The sequence below is a fragment of the Tyto alba genome, unplaced genomic scaffold (genome assembly GCF_018691265.1).
Source record: "Tyto alba isolate M040663 unplaced genomic scaffold, T.alba_DEE_v4.0 Super-Scaffold_20, whole genome shotgun sequence".
NCBI classification, from domain to species: Eukaryota; Metazoa; Chordata; class Aves; order Strigiformes; family Tytonidae; genus Tyto; species Tyto alba.
Genome location: NW_024881283.1, coordinates 10236785 through 10242784, shown reverse-complemented (window position 1 = coordinate 10242784; position 6000 = coordinate 10236785).

Genomic DNA, 6000 nt, shown 5'->3' with positions numbered 1-6000 from the left:
AGAGGGGAAAAATGGAGAAACTGAATTAAAAATGCTTCTATAGCTGAGGCCCCAGACAAGATAAATAGCGATCATCACTTCTTCTTTAAGGGAGGGTGCTGCAGCAGCGCTGTTCACCTGATGAAGGCAGAGGTAAAATTAATGCCGGTTGCAGGCACATTAATGCCACTTATTCCCCGTCCCATTTGTCTCCTGCTGCCGGGGCTCCAGGCTCAGACTCGACACCTTCCCTGTGCTGCAGGGAGCCTCGCCAGGGTGAATTTTTGCTCTTCACTCCTCCTCGATCTGCACCGCTGAATCCAGCGGGGCTGAATGCCAGGAGAGGCACGGCAAGGTCTGACCCTACACCCCCAGATGTGGGGCTGGAACTGGGGGAAAGCCTTGGTCCCGGGAGGCCACAGGCAGCCCAGGAGGAGAGGGAACAGCAGAGCAGTACCGGGGGGGTACGTGTCCATCCAGGCAGCAACATCCCCAGACCGTGGAGATGGAGAGCTGGTGCAGGGAGCCGTGGGCTGGCGGGTGGCGGAGCAGGGGCCGAGCCCCTCGTGCGAGCCCCAGGCTGGGCTCGGCTACAAGACCACGTCTTTTCCCTCCGGTGCTGGGGCTCGGGGCTGTCCCCACTGTCAGAGCTCACCAAGGGCTGGGGGGGGCTCCCTTCTACCCCACGTCCTTCTGCAGAGAGTCCTTCAAGTGACATTTGAGGAGAACTGGAAGCTGTGAAATTTAAGCATCGGGAGATCAATCCATTAGCATCCTGACAAGCTTTTCAGAGATTTACAATGGGTTTTACCACCTGCTAGAGGTGCAGCAACAAATTTCCATCTCTAACTCATTCTTGGACCAAGATTTACAGCTGCCATCAGCCCCGTGCTGTCAGTCAGTCCGTTCCGACCAGGTGGGAAAAGGTCACTTTTTTTAGAAACATAAATGATAAGGCTGTGACCAAACCACCTGCTCCCATCCCAGCCGGGCTGGGAGTGCTCTGCAGGGCTCTGCCCACCAGTCCTGCATTTAGCCTCTGTCCCCAGAGGAGCAACCACTGCCAAAGGCTTTGTCGGAAGGGAGAATTCACTTCCCTGTGAGAGAGACCCTCAGAAACTTGGGGGATTTGTGTCGCTGCTCACATTGTCCGCAGGCTCTGTAAAACCATGGGGGTTTGCAGCTGTTAAGAAAAGCAGCGTTAACGAAACAGGGCTCTGCTTCCCTTCCAGCGAGGAACAAGCCCACGGAAGCACCTTCTGAATGGGGATAATTCCCCTCCCGTGGGGCTGCCCGTCGTAACCGGAGCAGGGCCTCTCGACACCGGTACGTGCAGCCGTGTCTGCACCCTGATATTTATTGCCGTCTCGCAACGCCCAGAACAGCCCACGGGAGCAGGGCTGGGGGACGTGTGTGTGTCCCTCTGGAGCTGCAGGTTGTGGCCAACCCGTCCCGAGGGGATGTGGCCCTGGCACAGCCAGCCCTGGAGGGGCAAAGGGAACCGCCTGTGATTCAGGGTCCAGAATCCCCGCCAACTTCCCACGGTCTACCATTTATCAATTTTTCCCAAATATTACAACCCCCAGCATAACAGCCCTTGTCTTTAGAAACTCTTCTGTGCCTGATGGCTCTCCCTTTTAGCACATTTCGCTGTTGTTTACTGTAAATCCCGTCTCTTAATTTCACTCCCTTCCTCCTTCAGATAAATCTCTTCCCCTCCTTTGTGCCCACTCCTTTCTAGGATCTGCCAGGAGGTATTGTAGACTCCTTTTACACACTGCTCTTTTTTTAGATGCTAAAGTGGAACACGCTTACTAAAAAATAAACCTTTTCATAACTTACAAGAACAGCAATTGAACATGAGTAGGAGTTTAGAAGAGGAAAGAAATAAAAGATTAATTTTCTCCTCCTATTTTATACTGCAGCATTTAATATATGGCAGCAGTTATTCTTATCGCCTCCAGACTATATAAGCAGTAGTAAACAACCCTTCCATGTACATAGTGTACTGAACTTTCTGTACAAGGGAGCTGGAGTGGCTTGTAAACTCAGAGGCCAGTGAAATTATCTCTAAACAAACATAAAATCACAGCCCTTGGGAATGGCAGGAGAGAGGTGAGACAAGCACAAACACCGAAGATTTTTCCTCAGCTTGTGCCAGAGTTGCTGCAGGTGAGCAGCAGCAGGAGTAATTTGGGCATAAAAGTGCAGCCCTGTGACGAGACTGCTGAAGCACGGCTGCCTCCGGCAGCTTCCCCTCTGAAAAACACAGGCTGGAATATCCACGCTCGCTGTGCACACACGTGGACGTGGTCACCCCCATTTCTGCCTACAGAAGGAAATTGTCCATCGCAGCATGCTGCTTTGCCCTTATTCCTACATACACTTAAGGCACATTTCCCAAAGAAAGCACGGAAGCTGCACAGTCAGATATTAAATGGGTATGTTCATCTCTGCGTGTGGGCAGCTATTACTGTGTAGCCTTTGCGTTACAGTAATTCCCAGGCGCATGAAGCGGAGGGATGGGGGAGAGGAAGCAGCCAGGGCTGGTGCTCTCTGCGGCTGGAAGCAGCCCTGCAGCAGAACTGCCCTTGCCCGGGATCTCTCGGTCTGATCGCCGCGGCTCCGGAGAACCGTCCCCGCGCACCCCGGGGCAGCCCCTGTCTCTGCAAGCAGCCCGTGCGCTCCCAGCTGCGCTTTTGCAAGGGCCGTGTGGTCACACGAGTGGAGACACCGACTTCAGGGGACCTCCCGGGTCATGAAAACCTCACGAGGGGGCTGGCGGCTCCCAGCCTGGCACGCGAGCCCCCGTGGCATGGCTTTACTCTTTGACAGATTTCTCTGTACTTCTAATTTTCATCTTCAAACCTCTCCTTGAAGCCACACACCGCTGATGGCAGTGCAGTGCCCGCGCCTCAGTGACTGTCGAAAGCTGTGACAGCTTCAGCCCTCAGCTCTGTGTGTTCTTGGACACGCTGAGCCACGATCTTGCCTCTCGCTTTCCCCCCAGCGTGAGATTCAGTAACACTGATGGAAAGTGCCTCTGGGGTTGGCTGATTTGGATCAGGCTTTATCAGAAACCAGGCAGTGTCCTTAGATCATCCCTCAGCGAGGGCTGTGCCGACTGGGGCCGGGTCCTGAGCACCAGACCTGCCTAAACACCCCCGTCCAGAGCAAAAAGCCTCAATCAGGCAGCGATGTCTGATTTCGACTAAGTAATTCCATTCACATCCCACTGGAGAGGTCCTGCAGACATGGTAACAATGATGAAATCAGTGGGCCTGAATAGAAATATAAAAGCCTGTAGTAATCTCTCTTAAAACTGCAGAATTCAAGAGAGGATGACATCCTTTCTGTAAGGGGGGTTATTTTTATCATTCAATTGAATTCTCAGAATTGCCATTCTCTCACCAGCTCCATAAGATAGTAGGAAAAGAAGGTTTCTTCCCACTCAGCCTCCAGCTCCGCAACTCAGCTCAAAGGTAAATTTTGAAATTACAGCTCAGCTAGAAACCTCTGCACAGCGTTAGCACGGAGGGCTGGGAGGAGCCGCGATGGAGCAGCACCGGGATGCAGGAGTTGTGTTACCCTGTGCCCAGGGCGAGCCCCGAGGCTGCAGCGGGACCCGGGGGGCATAGACGGGATTTAAAAGCCTCTAAAACTCCCCCCAGGCCAAGACTCCAGGTGCAGCTTGCCCCGGTTCCAGCTGCAATTTAAATAACTCTCACCCTGGCGAGCCCCTCCATGGCAGCCGGCATCACCTTCATTGCCAAATCGATTCCTTCGCAGCAGGGCCGCCCTTCTGCTGGATCTTCCTGCCCCCCTTTCCTCTCCCCTCATTTCTCATACTGCTCTCGATTTTTTCCCGCTGCTCTTTTGCCAGGCGCTTTGCTTTGCCCCTGAATTGCTAAAGGAGCCTCTCCCCCTCCCCAGAGCTCCCCGTCCCTGCTCGCAGCCGTGCCGGCTCTCAGGCCGGCGTGGAGAGCTGCTGCAGGCCCGGGCAGGGGAAATGCAAGGGGTGGGAAAGGCGCCGCAGCGAGCACGGGTGCGCGGGCAGGGTTCATGTCTGCTTGGCTTTCATGGCACCCTCCCGTGAGACCTGGGGCTCCTTCCTCTTTAATCTCAACCGCTTCAGTGTTACCTGCAGCAGCAATAGGTGAAAAATGCTGGGGGGGGAGTGTGATTTGTTGGTTGAGGTTGTCCTTAAAATGCACATGGGGGAATTAACTTAAAGCCTGGGTTATGAAGAGAGCTAATTAGTTAATCCATGTAAAGTGCTTTAAGACTCTCGGATGAGGGGAAAGAATAGCTAATGGGGGAGCTCAGACAGGGCTCTCTTGATGCAAAGTGATTTTCAGACAAGAAATCCTTACTGTACAGAATGGAATTAAACTCAAGGGCTTGTCTAAAAGAAAAACCTCAGAATTGATCACATCCCAGTGAGTAAAGACAGTCCATCAGTTCAAGGGCATCTTACACGTATATCCATGCACACTAATTATTCTGCTTGAAACCAGCCTTCCTGGCAGATTCCCAGAGTCGATGCATTGAGGACCTCTGTGTCAACATTAGCTTTATAGCAGACGGATAATTGGTGGTAAGTACCCAGAGCTGGACTGTGCTGGACAACATAATGGCAAAAATTAAATTCTTCCAACAAAATAGCTCTTCGCAAGCATGTTCAAGCACAAACAAGCTCGAGAGAGAGCTCCACTGCAAGGCAGAACAATTACAGAGCAATTAGAGGGGTGAACTTTACCAAACCACCTGCACAACACCTATTTTCTCCTCTACAATCGTCTCTGTCAAAGCTTCAAACATTTCATTTGTTCCCGACAACAGTCACTGGCTATGTTACTGTTGGTGAGAACATTCTACAGCTGTACAGCCGGCAGAGATCTGGGGAATGGGATCTTGAGGCATTTGCCAAATACTCCTGCATATTCATTTTTGGCCAAATCCTGCATTCTTTGGGCAATTGTCCCAGGAGAAGGGATTCGCCCCTCTGTGCATTGGCCAGTTTGATACCCAGGCCGCGCTCACGTCTCCTTTCAGCTCTGCAACACCGGTATGCCAGGGGGGAGAGCATCCAAACTGGGGCTGTGGCTCGCCGAGGAGCGGGGCTGGATGTCACCTGCCAGGGGCTGACCCCGGCCCCCTCCTCGCAGGCGGGACTGCGGCTCCGGGTCCGGCAGCACGGCCAGACGGGACCGTAACTGCTCTCACCCTCCGTCGCTCTGCACTGAGCAGGAGCCCTGCAGACCTGAGAGAAACTTTATATTTATTTTAACACCTTCCCTCCCTCCCGTTGGCCCTCACGTGAGCGGACTTTGGATGGTGGTCACCACCATGCCCCCGCTGGGGCTGGGGAAGCTGCTGCCCCGACGCCGTTCCCGTCACCCTGCCTGCCTTGTGCCGTGGCTGGGGTGACCCCAGGGGTGCTGGGACGTGGGGCGCAGCCAGTCCCTCCGGCCCGGGGTTCGCTCGCCGGCGGGCAGCTGCCCGGCCTCGGGGAAGGGCTGTGCCGTGCTGTGCCGTGCCGTGTCACACCATGCCATGCCACGTCATGCCATGCTGTGCCACACCGTGCTGTGCCATGTCATGTCACGCCGTTTCATGTCATGCTGTGTCGTGTCATGTCATGCTGTGCCGTGTCGTGCTGGCCATGCCATGTCATGCCGTGCCATGCCGTGCCATGCTGGCCATGCCATGCCATGTTGTGCCATGCCATGCTGTGCCGTGCCATGCCGTGCTGGCCATGCCATGTCATGCCGTGCCGTGCCGTGCCGTGCTGGCCATGCCATGCCATGTTGTGCCATGCCATGCCGTGCCGTGCCGTGCCGTGCTGGCCATGCCATGCCATGTTGTGCCATGCCATGCCATGCCGTGCTGTGCCATGCCAAGCGAGGCACACCCGCTCGCGCTCGCCCTGAGTGGCACGCGTGGGAAGCAGAGGTGACAGTGATGCAGACGGCTTGAATTACTCCGGCTGCTCTGTCTAGCGAACGGCATAAATTGGAT